The following is a 14633-nucleotide window of genomic DNA, read 5'->3' on the forward strand; positions in this document are numbered from 1 at the left end:
ACTATAGGCACAATGTAGTATAGCAGATCTCTCGAAATTGCGTGCTGTATAACCAAAAGTTTATAGTCATTGAAGAATTCTCCATTTTCCCCTGTCACCAGCTGCTGGTAACAACCATGCTATGCTCTGTTTCTGTTGACTTTTCTTTTGGAGATTATTTATTTAAAAGGCAGAGTCAGAGAGAGAGAGAGAGAGGATCTTTCATCCTTTGGTTCAATCCTCTGGTGGCCCCAACAGGTGGCTGAGCTGAAGTCAGAAGCAGGAGTTCCATTCTGGTCTCCTCTGTGGATGGCAGGGGCCTGAGCACTTGGGCCATCTTCTGATGCCTCTGCAGCACATTTTCAGGGAGCTGGATCAGAGGTGGAATAGCCAGGACCCAAACCTGTGCTCATATGGGAGGCTGGCATTGCAGGTGGTGGCTTAACCTGCTGAGCCAGAACACCAGCCACGAGGTTAACTATTTGAGATACTTCACAGACATGGAATCATGCACTGTTAATCCTTCTGTGACTGGCTTATTTCACCTGGTATGGTATTCCCCAAGTTCATTTGTTTATTGCAAATGATAGGATTTCCTTCTATTTGTCCATCGCCTTAACCACTTGTCCCTGAGGATTTCCTTCTATTTGTAAGGCTGAATAGTATTCCTTTGTGCATGTGTGCCACTTTTCTTACTCATTCATCTTTTAATGAGATGTGCATTTTATATACACGTGTGCTGCTCGTCACGGGGCAGCAGGTCCGATAGAGCTCCTCAGGGCCAGCTGGATGATGAGTGTCGGCGGCACAGGAACCACACCAGAGCTGGGAGATCAGTCAACGCCCAGGGCGCAGCCGGGTTCTCCACTTTATTGGGAGGGGAAGAGCTTTTATAGACACAGAAAGGGGGCTGTCCAGGGCACAGGGGAACCGAGCCAATCAGCTGAAAGGTAAGGCAGGACATGAGCCGGGTACGCCCTCAAGGGCCTATTAGAGCTGAGGAAACATACTGTCCACGAATACGGAAGTCTCCTGTCAGGCTAGGTACCTTCCCCGGGGGCCATCTTAGGTTGTTGGAAACACTGAGTCACTGAGATGGGAAAGTGCGGCAAACTCGAGCAAAGGCTTAGAGGCCTTGTCGAGCAAAGGCTTAGCAACTTTATTGCACCCCCCCACCCGCAGACCTGTACATAAAAATGTTAAGTAATACTTTGTGTTTTTGTCTTTTTCATAGAATACATGCACAGATGCCCTTCTGAAACTGGGCTTTTTAAACACATTATGGTTTTTAGACTTATCCTTGTAACACATATAGTTCATTCATTTTCTTATTTTATAATGTTCAATTAAATGACTATTCAGCTGTTTATTGAGCCATTATTATATAGAGAGACATTCACATTTCTCTTCCAGGCTGCCATTGTTACGAAAAATGCTGCAATAAGACTATTTTACTGTGACTGCTCTATCCATGTTATACATCTAAAAACAGATTTGCAGAATCAGAGACTATGCATGTCTTCAAAGATACTAGATATTTCTAAATTTCTCCCTCATAAGGTGTACCACTTTATGCTCCTTGCAACAGGGAATGATAATTCCTTTTATTTCATGCCCTCATTAATATCTGGCATTTTGCATTTAATTTTTACAAATGTGAGAGGTTCAATATGGGATCTTAATTTGCATTCATCTCTTTTATGAGATTGAGCATATGTTTTCAGGCGATTGGTGTTTTGTATTATATAAAATTCCTACCTACCAATTTTTTTTCTTTTTAAAAATTTTATTTATTTTTATTTTTTAAGGAGCTATTGAATGCATTTGATTTTCAGGGTCACAGCAAATCCATGATAACTAATACAAAAAAATTCTCATCAATTCTCAAGTTACTGTGGTATTAATACAAAGAGAACAGATTGTATGTAGCTCATTGATACAATTCTAAGAATATAATGATGCTTCCTTTCTTCTTTCCCTCCCTCCGTCCTCTCTTTTTTCTTTTTAATTTTTGAGATAGCATATTTTTAATTTACATTATAGTCAAAGGCTTAATGCTCCACTGAATAAAGATTTCAAAATGTAAAATGTAAAAATACCATAGTTCAGTAGGAATATAGGAAAGGGCTATAAATAATAATGAAATGAAAATATGTCCATTTCACTCATGCAGTAAATTTTAAAATAATCACAGATCATTAAAACTACAGTAATATACCATTCTTTTTGTTTTGCTTTTTCACTTTTAAAAAATTAGTTTCTTTAAGGTTTTTTTAAAATTTATTTGAAAGGCAGAGTTACAGAGAGGCAGGCAGAGACAGAGGCAGAGGGAGAGAGAGAGAGAGAGAGAGATCTTCCATTCTCTGGTTCACTTCCCAAATGGCTGCAATGACTACAGCTGGGAACTGCAAATGGGGCAGTCAGTATTCAGACCAGCACCCATGTGGGATTCCAGCACTGCAGAATGGGGCTTTAACATGCTGCGCCACAGTGCCAGCCCCTAATTGGTTTTTAAAAGATTCAATGTGGTTTGTAGATACAATTCTAAGATAATAGTGATATTCCCTTCTTCCCTCCTCTTATTCCTCCCCCTCCCTCCCTTCCACCCTTCTTCCTTTTCCCTCTCTTTTTTTTTAGTTTTTGAGATAACATATTTTAAATTTACATTACAGTAAAAAGGGTTTAGCAAGTAAGAAGTTTAACAAGTAAAAAAAAAAGTTTAATGGGAATATAGAGAATGGCCTTAAACAAAAATTGAATGGAAATATGACAATTTCACCTACATACAGTAAATTTTAAAGTAATCACTGGTCATTAAAAATATAGTAGTATAACATTCTTATCCATTGGTTTCACAAAGGTACAAAGCAAAGTTTTACAAAACTATAATTGCAGCAATACTGATACAGACATTTCTTTTTTCTTTCTTTCTTTTTCTTTTTTTTTTAATTTTAGCTCCCACATCTAAGGGAGAAGATGTAGTATTTGTGTTTCTGTTTCTGGCTTATTTCACTCAACAGAATGTACTCCAGTTGCATCCATTTTACAGTACAAGATAGATTTTCATTTTTTTATAGCTGAATAATATTCTATTATATATACACACACACACCACATTTTCTTTATCCATTCATGTGATGATGGACGCCTTTGTTGGTTCCAAATTTTGGCTATTGTGAACAGTGCTATGCAGGTATCTGATTCATTGTGTTCAATCAAGTTTTTTGGGTATATATCCAGTGGTGGGATTCCTGGATCACATGCAAGTCTATTTCTAGTTTTTTTAAGAAATAGCCACACTGTTTTTCATCGTGGCTGCACTGATTTACATTCCCACCAACAGTGTATAAGCATTCTCTTCTGTCCACACTCTTGCAAGCTTTTGTTACACTCTGTTTTGGATTTTAGCCATTCTGGCAGGGATGAGGTGATATCTCATTGTGGTTTTGATTTGCATTTCTCTGATGGCTTGTGATATTGAGCATTTTTTTTTCCATATATTTGTTCTAAACAAATTTTAAATATAGAATATTTAGGATGATAATTCCTTAATTAAAAGGTTCTATTGGGGGGCCGGCACCGTGGCTCACTTGGCTAATCCTCCAACTGCAGCGCCGACATCCCATATGGGCGCTGGGTTCTAGTCCCGGTTGCTCCTCTTCCAGTCCACCTCTCTGCTGTGGCCCGGGAAGGCAGTGGAGGATGGCCCAAGTGCTTGGGCGCCTGCACCTGCATGGGAGACTAGGAGGAAGCACCTGGCTCTTGGCTTCGGATCAGTGCAGCACCAGCCATAGCGGCCATTTGGGGAGTGAACCAACGGAAGGAAGACCTTTATCTCTGTCTCTGTCTTTCACTGTCTAACTCTGTCTGTCAAATAAAAAAAAAAAAAAAGAAAATAAAAAAGGTTCTATTGGGGCCAGTGCTGTGGTGTAGTCGATGAAGCTGCCACCTGAGGTGCCGGCATCCCATATGGGTGCTGATTTGAGTCCTTGATGTTCCATTTCCAATCCAGCTCTCTGCTTTGGCCTGGGAAAGCAGTAGAGGATGGCCCAAGTCCTTGGGCCCCTGAACCCTCGTGGGAGACCCAGAAGTTGCTAGCTCATGGTTTTGGATCAGCACAGCTCTGGTCATTGCAGCCATCTGGGAAGTGAACCAGTGGATGGAAGATTCTCTCTCTCTCTCTCTCTGCCTCTCTCTAACTCTGCCTTTCAAATAAATAATAATTTTTTTTTATTTTTTATTTATTTGAGAGGTAGAGTTACAGACAGTGCGAGGGAGAGGCAGAGAGAAAGGTCTTCCTTATGTTGGTTCACTCCCCAAACGGCTGCAATGGCTTGAGCTGTGCCAATCCAAAGCCTGGAGCCAGGAGCTTCTTCCCGGTCTCCCATGCAGGTGCAGGGGCCCAAGCACTTGGGCCATCTTCCACTGTTTTCCCAGGCCACAGCAGAGAGCTGGATTGGAAGAGGAGCACCCAGGGATTAGAACCAGCGCCCAAATGGGATGCTGTGCCGCAGGCAGAGGATTAACCTACTTCGCCATGGCGCTGGCCACAGTAAATTTTTTTTTAAAGAGGTTGTATTGAGACTGCATAAGATGGTTTATGTATAAGGAAATGACTGCATGTTCTACAGTTTCTGGACTCACACTTCCTTTAATAAAAATTTAATTCCTTTTTTTTCGTAAATTCTTGGACCATCAAGAAATTCTATAGTATTTCCAGGAATGTCTCTCTGTGTGTATGTGTGGAGAGGGTACTTTAAAAAGTATATGGAAAATGGAATTGAAAGCTAAGTTTTTTTGTTGCCAAAAGTGTTGAAATCCATGCATAGCATTTTCTTTTTTCTTTAAAAAATTATTTTTTTATTTATTTAAAGGCAAAGTTATAGAGAGGGGAGAGAGAGAGAGAGAGAGATCGATCTTCCATCCACTGGTTCACTCCCCAAATAGCTCTGACATCCAGGGCTGGGCCAGGCTGAAGCCAGGAGCCAGGAGCTTCTTCCAGGTCTCCCATGTGGGTGCAAGAGCCCAAGCCATTAGCAGGGAGCTGGATAGAAGTGGAGCAGCCAGGACTTGAATCTGTGCCCATATGTAATGCCAGTGTCGCAGCCCAAGGGTTAACCCACTATCTCACAATGCTGGCCCATTGCATATTTTTTTTCATAATGTGCATTTTATATGAACTCTTTGGAAATCCCTTTATGCATAGAGTTCAAAAATTTTTGCACCAAAATAAACTTATCCTTTAATTCTAATTTTACACAAAATTTTGAAGTACCTTTCTATATGTTTGTGGGGGTCGATAAGACTGGAGTTTATGTGAAAGTGTTTCTATTTTTCTGTTATCTCTCTTTCCAAATTATCAGTCACAATTTATTTCTATATTCCTGTCATTTTGCTTCCTGCAATGGCTATACACTGCTATACATCATTCTGAGGGTGGAAAATATTTATTCATCAAAAAAAATCTGCAGTATTAATGCTAAAGTGCATAACTTGAATATATTTGTGAGAAATGTCAAACAATCCTGAATTTGAGAATATTCTTCAAATAATTAGCCATATTCTTAAAAAATGTAAAGCTCAAGATAGGCAAAGTGTTTGAGGGACTTTTTCTGATTAAAGTATACCTGACAGGTAAATATAGTATTTATTAGATCCTGGATTCAGAGAAATATATATAAATGTGTAAATTCACTGGACTGGAACAGTTGACAGAATGTGTTGTACTCACATACTGGAATGAGCTGGGTTTGAGTCTTTGCTCCACTCATAATTCCAGTGTCCCTGTTAACCCACAGGTGATGGCTTAATCACCACAGACATGGGAGATCTGGATGGAGTTCTGGGATGCTGGGGCCAGCTTTGACCAGCCCTGGCTGTTGCTGGTATTTGGGAAGTGAATGATCTCTGTTTCTCTCTCTCTTTTTCTTTTGGTTTATTTGGTTTTGTTTTCTTTCCTTTTTTAAAAGATTTATTTGAAAATTAGAGTTACACAGAGAAGGAGAGGCAGAGAGAGAGAGAGAGAGAGAGAGAGAGAAACAGAGAGGTCCTCCATCTGCTGGTTCACTCCCCAGATGACCCCAGCTGCCAGAGCTGCGCTGATCCGAAGCCAGGAGCCAGGAGCTTCTTCTGGGTCTCCCACATGGGTGCAGGGGCCGAAGAACTTGGGCCATCTTCTACTGCTTTCCCAGGCCACAACTGAGAGCTGGATTGGAAGTGGAGCTGCTGGGACTCGAACTGTCGACCATATGGGATGCCAGCACTGCAGATGGCGGCTTTACCCGCTATGCTACAGTCTTTTCATGAAATATGATAAATCACTTTAAAAATTTTAAAAAGTGTTTGCTTAACTGTTCAAAGATTTTTTAATAAGGAAATAAACCCTTTTACCAATAGTTTGTTAATGGAAAAGGAATGTAGAGAGTAGTAACTTATTATCTTCCATTTACCAAATACCTTGAAAAGGGATTTTGATATTTTTCCCATGAAGAATACATAAAGGAACTGGGACATAAAGAACACTCAAATGCATGTAAACTATTGATATTATTACAGATCAGCAGCTATAAAAGTTCTTTTTGTCTCCTGTGTAATAGGCCTCAAATAAGAGGTTTCTATCCCTGGGCTGCTTATTTATGTCCTGTGGAGAACTGGGCGGTTTTAATAAGTTGTATTTTCTTCAGTGCTTCCACTCTTTATTTGGAGTAACAAACCACCTCTGTTGGAGTGATGTAGAGAATAGAAATTTTGTGAAGCTCATGGATTTTGGGAGGCAAGATTTAGGAAAGGGCAGAGGGAGAATAAATTATCTCTGCTACACCATATTCAGGACTTTGGCCAGAAAAACACAAAGGCTGGGTGTGGGCTTTTCAGCTGGGACCTGGGATCACTTGAAGGCCTGTTCACCCACATGTTCTGCATTGACATGCAGGGCCTTGAAGACTAAGGGCTACCACTAGGAGCACATACATAGGGCCTCTCCTTGTGGCTTAGTGTCCTTATAGCATGGAGGACTATGATCAGACTTTTTAGATGGTGGCTTGGGACAAAGACAGTAGAAACTGCATCACCTGCTCTGACCTAGACCTGGGAATCAGGAAATCATGCAGCTTCTCTTTGACAACATCCTGTTGATTACATGGGAGGCAAAAGCCCATCGAGTTTCAGAGGGAGGGTTTATAAACCCTTCCTCTTAATAGGAAGAGAATCATGTTAAAATTTTGGAAAAGAATGTGAGATGCTTTGAAAAATACAGTTCATCACACTAAGCCCTTTCCATTTCAAAGAAATCACTCCTCTGCCTCAGACTTTTTGCCCTTCTCCATGTTTACATCTAATTCTTTAATTTTACAGCAAAGTTCAAGAAAAGCTGTTTTCTAAAGTCTAACTACACAATATCACTAGTAACTATATCAATTCTACAAAAAATAAATCTTTTTTTTTTAATTTTTATTTAATGAATATAAATTTCCAAAGTACAGCTTATGGATTACAGTGGCTTCCCCCCATAACGTTCCTCCCACCCGCAACCCTCCCCTTTACCACTCCCTCTCCCCTTCCATTCACATCAAGATTCATTTTTGTTTCTCTTTGTATACAGAAGATCAGTTTAGCATACATTAAGTAAAGATTTCAACAGTTTGCTCCCACACAGAAACATAAAGTGAAAAATACTGTTTGAGTACTAGTTATAGCATTAAATCTCAATGTACAGCACACTAAGGACAGAGATCCTACATGAGGAGTAAGTGCACAGTGACTCCCGTTGTTGACTTAACAAATTGACACTCTTGTTTATGGCCTCAGTAATCACCCTAGGCTCTTGTCATGAGCTGCGAAGGCTATGGAAGCCCCCTGAGTTCACCGACTCTGATCATATTTAGACAAGGCCATGGTAAAAGTGGAAGTTCTCTCCTCCCTTCAGAGAAAGGTACCTCCTTCTTTGATGACCCGTTCTTTCCACTGGGATCTCACTCATGGAGATCTTTCATTTAGGTGTTTTTTTTTTTTTCTTCAAAAAATAAATCTTGAAAACTTGATAAGCCGGTGCCACGGCTCACTAGGCTAATCCTCCGCCTTGCGGCACCGGCACACCGGGTTCTAGTCCCGGTTGGGGCGCCGGATTCTGTCCCAGTTACCCCTCTTCCAGGCCAGCTCTCTGCTGTGGCCAGGGAGTGCAGTGGAGGATGGCCCAAGGACTTGGGCCCTGCACCCCATGGGAGACCAGGATAAGTACCTGGCTCCTGCCATCGGATCAGTGTGGTGCGCCGGCCGCAGCGCGCCGGCCGCGGCGGCCCTTGGAGGGTGAACCAACAGCAAAGGAAGACCTTTCTCTCTGTCTCTCTCACTTTCCACTCTGCCTGTCAAAAAAAAAAAAAAAAAAAAAAAAAGACTTGATAAAAGGGAGTAACCAAAAATTGAAACATTAACAGTGTATTATAGAGGCATGCTTTTTTTAAAGATGTTTTTATTTATTTGAATGGCAGAGAGGCAGAGGCAGAGAGAGACCTCCCACCCACTGGTTCACTTCCCAAATAGCTGCAACAGCCAGATCTGGGCTGATCTGAAGTCAGAAGCCAGGAGCTTCTTCTGGGTCTCCCACGTGTGTCCAGGGTCCCAAGGACTTGGGCCATCTTCTGCTTTCCCAGGCCACAGCAGAGAGCTGGATCTGAAGTGGAGCAGCCAGGTCCTAAAATGTTGCCCATATGGGATGTACTGCAGGCAGCGACTTTGCCTGCTGCGCCACAGTGCCAGCTCCAGAGGCAGTTTTTTTATTTACTTCATTTGAAAGGCAGACTGACAGATAAGGAAGGGGAAAAACAGATATCTTCCATCTGTTGGGTTACTCCCCAAATGACCAAAACTGTCTGGGTTGGGCCAGGCTGAAGCCAGGAGCTCCATATGCATCTGCCATATAGGTAGCAGGAGCCCAAGTACTTGGGCCATCTTCTGCTGCTTTGCCAGGCACATTAGCAGGGAGCCGGGTTGTACATGGAGCATATGGGATACAGGCGTCCATCGCAGGTGGTGGCTTAACTAGCTGTGCCACAATGCTGGCCCGTAGAGGCATGTTTTTATGTTGGTAATACATTCCCATTATTTTGAATAAGAATCTCTGGTGATGAGGCCTGTCAATCTATACTTTAATAGCTTTCCAGCATCACCTGGGAGTTTTGTTGAAAATGAGCATCTTAGCATCTTAGGTCTCTCTCCAGATATACTACTCAGAACTTTTATTTTAACAAGATGCTTGGGTGCTTAGTATGAAATTTAAAGTTTGGGCACCTTTGGTTTAAATGATTCTGGTGATCTGAATGGTGTGTGACCCAATCCCTTTAAAAGTAGGATTCATCAGACTGTGACTTGGTTCATTTGAACGAGAGTAATGTACTGAAGTGATAGAAGTTGAGGTCCTAGAATATACATTTTAGTAAGCTTCTGCTATCCAAGTGATTCTTATACCAATGGCAGTTTGAGATCCACTTCTCGAAAACAATGAGAATCATTGCATCAATGTTAACATTGCCCTTAGTGTGAACATCACATCAGCAGCATTAGTATCACCTGGAACTTAGACCTGCATGTACTCAGGTAGGTGCTACTCAGACTTACTAGATGAGAAGCTCTAGGGATGGGGCCTGGAGTTCCGTTTTTGAGCAAGTTCTTTTTGTGACTCTGATGCGTCCTAAGGTTTCAGAGGTGCTGTGCTAACGTATAGACAATGTACCCAGAAATGGTTTTCCTAAGATTATTAGCTTACCAGGCAGGGAAGGGTCTGTCCTGTTTGCTGACATTAAATAGTTTCATTCGGTTTTCCAAATCTTGTTAACTACATTGAATACAAGTAATTAGAAATTATAAACATTATTTTATGTCAGTGCTTTCATTCACTTATTGCCAAGTTTACATGTCAGCAGACTACTTTTATGTACACGTCCTCATTTTTCCAAGCTGTCACATGCATTTCATCAATACTAAATAGCACAGAATATTTCACATAACCCATTTCCATTATACCATTTTATATTACAGATGAGTGACAAGTGTAGCCTTTTCAAATCATATGCAAGTGACTTGTAGCTCACCTGTACCTGTTGTCTACAAAATGTTTAGTTGTCACAGAGATGACAGCCTGTCTGACAGCCTGACTCAGAAGCAGTGTTAATGAAAGGGAACACCTGGGCAGAGCCGCATAGCAGACTCTTGCTCTAGCAGCGGAAACAGCTGTGGTTTAGAGCCTGCCAAAAAAGGTCAGGAAAGGCAAGCGGGCGTTGCAGAGGGGGGAAAAAACCCCCAAAACAAACAAACAAACAGAGCAAAACTTGTTTCCCTAACATGCTGTCACCACTGGATGTGTGACAGTGACTGGAAAGGGGCCCAAAAGGTGTCTCTGGTGAACAGGTTTAGAAGGAAGCACCACTCTCTGAGAAAATGAAGTCCATTTTTGAGGGGAGGAAGTTCTGCCCCTCTGTGTTCCCACCGCGCATGTAGCTGTGACGTTATTACGCTAGCATCGTTTGAGCAAGATTTGGCTCCCACATTCCAGTGACGGGGAGAGGGAGAGCTCTTCCATCCACTGTTTCACTGCGCAAGTGGCTGCGAAGTTTAGGGGGGCTGGGCCAGGCCAAAGCTTCTCTGCATTTCCAGGGCATTAGCAGGGAGCTGCATCGCAAGGTGTGCAGCTGGGACTCAAACTGGTGCTCCTATGGGGTGCCGTGGTCTCAAGTGGCAGCTTGACCTGCTTCAACAGAACGCTAGCACCTCAAGCAGGTGTTTAGTCCTTAAGTCATAAGTGAGTTGTGTTAACAGGGTGGAAACTTAACCCAGTTGTGGTGTCTAGCCATTGGGGTCTAGCGGGAGGATTGTACGTCATTGGGGGCGTGGCCTTGAAAGGCTGTTCGCGCGAGAGCCTTGGTTATATAAGCCCGAGTGAGCGTAGGCAGTGTGCCTCTGCTTCCTGATTGGTTGTTACTGTTTTCTGGCCTCACTAGAAGCTGAACCAATGGGACGCGCCCTTTCTTAGCCCGAGGACTTCCAAAACTATGAGTCAAAATAGACGTCTTTTCTTCGTAAATTGCTTTAGATATGTAGTTACGTGGTGAAAAGCTAATATAGATTGCCATGTACACCACTTTGAAGGTTTAAGAGAATTCTCACTGTTATGCATTGGCACATAAACAGCTGCAAGTTTGTAGAATTAATGTGGCTGATAGCTAGTATTGTACTCATAATTCTGTGTGATGGATATGTCTGAGGAAATATATTCGGAAATTGGACAGAAAACTGAGTGCAGCTGTGTGAGGTCGTCTAAGACATGGCTGTTACAGGGAATAAACGGTAAGATCTGTTTTGTAAAACTAGATGTTTGTGCATTAAAAAAACTGGAAGGAACCATATCAGCTGTAAATAACAATGTATGAGTGGTGGAATTATGTTTATTTGGTCTTTCTATGTCTATGGCTTTCCTAGTTATCCATAATAAAAATGTATGACTAAGAGTTACTTTTAAAACTTTTCAACGATAATGTGGTTTTGCTTGATGAAAAGGGTACTGAAAATGTAGACATTTTACCACTAGTAAATTAAATGCAATGCTTTGGCTAGTGTCTGGTTTGGGGTCCGCAGCATTGATATCTTGGGACTTCAGACATGCACCGAAGACCACCTGAATCAGAATCTCCAGTTTGACAAGATTCCCAGGTGTTGTCTATCCACAAGATTTCTGGAGAAGCACTGAGGTAAGGCATTTATCTTAGGATAGAGACTCATCCATGCTAAATATAAATATGTTAAATTCCTCTATAAGCTTTTGCAGTCAACAGATTTCAGCCTGCCTAAGATTGAAATGAAAATAGAATTATTTTCCAAATAGGGCCTGTCTACTTAAATGTTACCTAGGCATCTCAATGGAAATTGAGTCTCTGCAAGGGAAAATTTATTAAGAAGGGAAAACGAGACCAAATGCAGATTATTTCTCATTAACATAATTTTGGATTGCAGAGGTCCAACACCTGGAAATAGATCATTGGCAACCAAAAAGGATAGGAATTCCCATGGTGTGGTTTCTTTCTGCAGTTTCAGGGTAAATAGCTCCACAAAAGCTTAGATTGTAATTATTACACTTGGTAGGTTTTCTAAAACTACAGCAATGCAAAAATCATTTGTAATTGTTAGTGTACTTTTTACCAAAGTAAACCACAGCAAGCCCAGACTCCTGTTTTCTCACATAACTTATGCCTCTGTTTTTTTTTATACTCTTCTATAAATTGTTACCCAATAGACCATTTCATTTTTTATCCAAAGTTATTCAGTAAACATGTCAGAATGCTAGTAATAGGTGATCTATATATGCTATTTTAAAGTGGTCAGTTCACAGATGAATTAAAAATTTGCAAAGGTCATCAGAGAAGAAAGTGTATTGATATTTCTAACTTTAATAATGATGTTATTTCCTCTCCCCCGTTTTGTGTGTGTGTGTGTGTGCATGCATGCATGACTTATGAGAGAAACAGAAGGAAAGCAGCATGATGTACAGTTTCTACAATTTAATGTGCATGTGAACCACCTGGGAGTCTTGTTAAAATGCAGATTCTGAATGTTAGTGAGGTTGCAGTGGAAAGAACCCAGGCTTCACAGGCGAAAAACAAGAAAATAGCAACCAATTGATCTTGAATAAGTTAATGTAATTGGTCATTATTTCAATTCTTAGATTTTATCATTTGTATACTGGGGAATAAACACTGAGGATCCAAAAAACAAAATAATGTTTGTAAAATACCTACTACCTGGAGGAAAAAAACAAACAGTACTCATTAGATGGCTGCCATTAAGTTGATGGTTTGGCATATACAATACATTGAAGGAAAAGAAATGTCAAATGAAACAGCTACCATATGTCACAGCGTGAAATCACCAGCTTGTTATAGTTGCCCACTTTCAGTGCTCTTGGCTGAAGGGATTGTCCCCCTGGCTCATGAACTGACAAAGGGCAGTGGGATGCTACTATTGTTTCAGCATTCCTGACTTCAGTCTAGAACCACTTCACTGAATTTTGTCATTAACAGTGTTTCTTAGCACTTTTCCCCCATTGTTTTGGAGTTCACTGATTTTTGTGGTTTTTTTTTTTTTTTTTTTTTTTTGGTTAGGACTTCATTTTTTTTTCTTTTTGTTAAAAATTGAAATTACCTCCATAAGCTTTACCTGTAGTTCCAACAACATTCTGTTTCTACCAACAGATCATTTTGTGAAGGTCCTTGAATTCACCACAGTCCTTGAAAGGGCAGGGGAGGGGGAAAAGATTGTTTAAAACTTGCCAATAAAGATATTGGAATAAATTTTGACAGATTTATTAGTCAAATATTTCAGTCCCTGGCTGCACATATAGATCCTCACACAGAATCCCCTGTACACACATAAAATGATTCCCTCATTTCCCTTCATGGTTGTATCATTATACTAGAATGACCTACTCAGCAGACAGGGAGAGTTAAAAAGGGAATTTCAGCCGTGGGTGTTGCTGGTTTGTATCCCAGGAGTTCCATTTCCTTGCATACTTTTTATACAATACAGGCTTAGTTCACAAGCCCCCCTTGCACAATGAGGTATTATGAGTTAAACATTTTTCTTAGTCAAGTTTGAATGACTGAAGTCTGTTGATGCTTTTATAGCTCACCTTCTGTGGACAGTAGTGAAATCTCATCAGCTGAGCATTCATTAGGTCCAGAATGACTAGTTGGACTCTTTTGTTAGCTCTTTTGAACTTATTCCTGTTTTGTTCACATTTTCTAGAACTGGTCCTATTTTCTGGCACACAGTTTTCATTTTCCGTGGTTACATGAACCAATAACTGTTTCAGTTTATCAGTGACTGAGGTATTAGCATTAAGTTATTGATTGCATGACTATTATAGTATATTCATTACAAATTTATCAAGACCTAATCATTATAAACATCACTAATATTATCCACATTAATGTTGTTGCTATTGCCTTATTGTTGATAATGAATATTAATATATTAATAATTGCATGATACCTCATGGTGTGAAATATCAAAATTGAGTATATTTTTTAATCATATTGCTAGTGTAGTTATTGCTTTGCAAAAACTGAAGCATTAACATTTTTATTTCAGTGGAGATATTATGGTCTGTCTTGATCAAATGTGTAATGAACATCTATATTTAAAAATCAAAACTAGATACCAAGGATGTGTGATATGAGTAAACGACTTTGAGAAATTATAGTCTAATTGAGAAGACAAAACATTTAAAAAATCAAATTCACTGGATCAAAAAGGTAATTTTGATTATTTGATTCTTTAAGTTGTTTCTGTAACTCAATAAAATAGTCACACTGTCTCTTATTGAATATTTGCAACTACAGATACTTCATTATCACCTGAAAGAGTAGCCTATTCTATGTCAAATCTATTTTATTAGAAAATTTTTTTAGCTGTGTTTAATCACTCAGTTCTTAACCATCAGGTCTAATTCTATCTTTTGAAAGCATTTGGAATTATTCTATTTGCTCCACATATAGGAGTACTTAGAATAGTTACAGATAATTAGCATATCACCTCTTGCCCATCTTCAAAATTTTTCTATGGCAAACATTCCTAGTCTCCTTAGAAATTCATCCTATGCAAGATCATGG

General features: G+C 40.2%; 1 long non-coding RNA gene and 1 pseudogene across 1 annotated transcript; one reads left to right on the top strand and one right to left on the bottom strand.

Annotated features, from left to right (window-relative positions):
* The window catches only part of LOC100348433 (RNA-binding protein 34-like), a 52658-nt pseudogene extending 45522 nt beyond the window's left edge, over window positions 1–7136 (bottom strand).
* Window positions 7137–10393: 3257 nt separating this feature from the next.
* LOC149119704 (uncharacterized) lies at window positions 10394–14270 on the top strand. The gene is made up of 3 exons (XR_016228494.1): window positions 10394–11316; window positions 11605–11717; window positions 14113–14270. It is a non-coding gene; the product is annotated as an uncharacterized LOC149119704 (long non-coding RNA).
* Window positions 14271–14633: the final 363 nt, after the last annotated feature.

This window comes from Oryctolagus cuniculus, chromosome X (assembly GCF_051225735.1).
Source record: "Oryctolagus cuniculus isolate XC-2025 breed Fujian yellow rabbit chromosome X, ASM5122573v1, whole genome shotgun sequence".
NCBI classification, from domain to species: Eukaryota; Metazoa; Chordata; class Mammalia; order Lagomorpha; family Leporidae; genus Oryctolagus; species Oryctolagus cuniculus.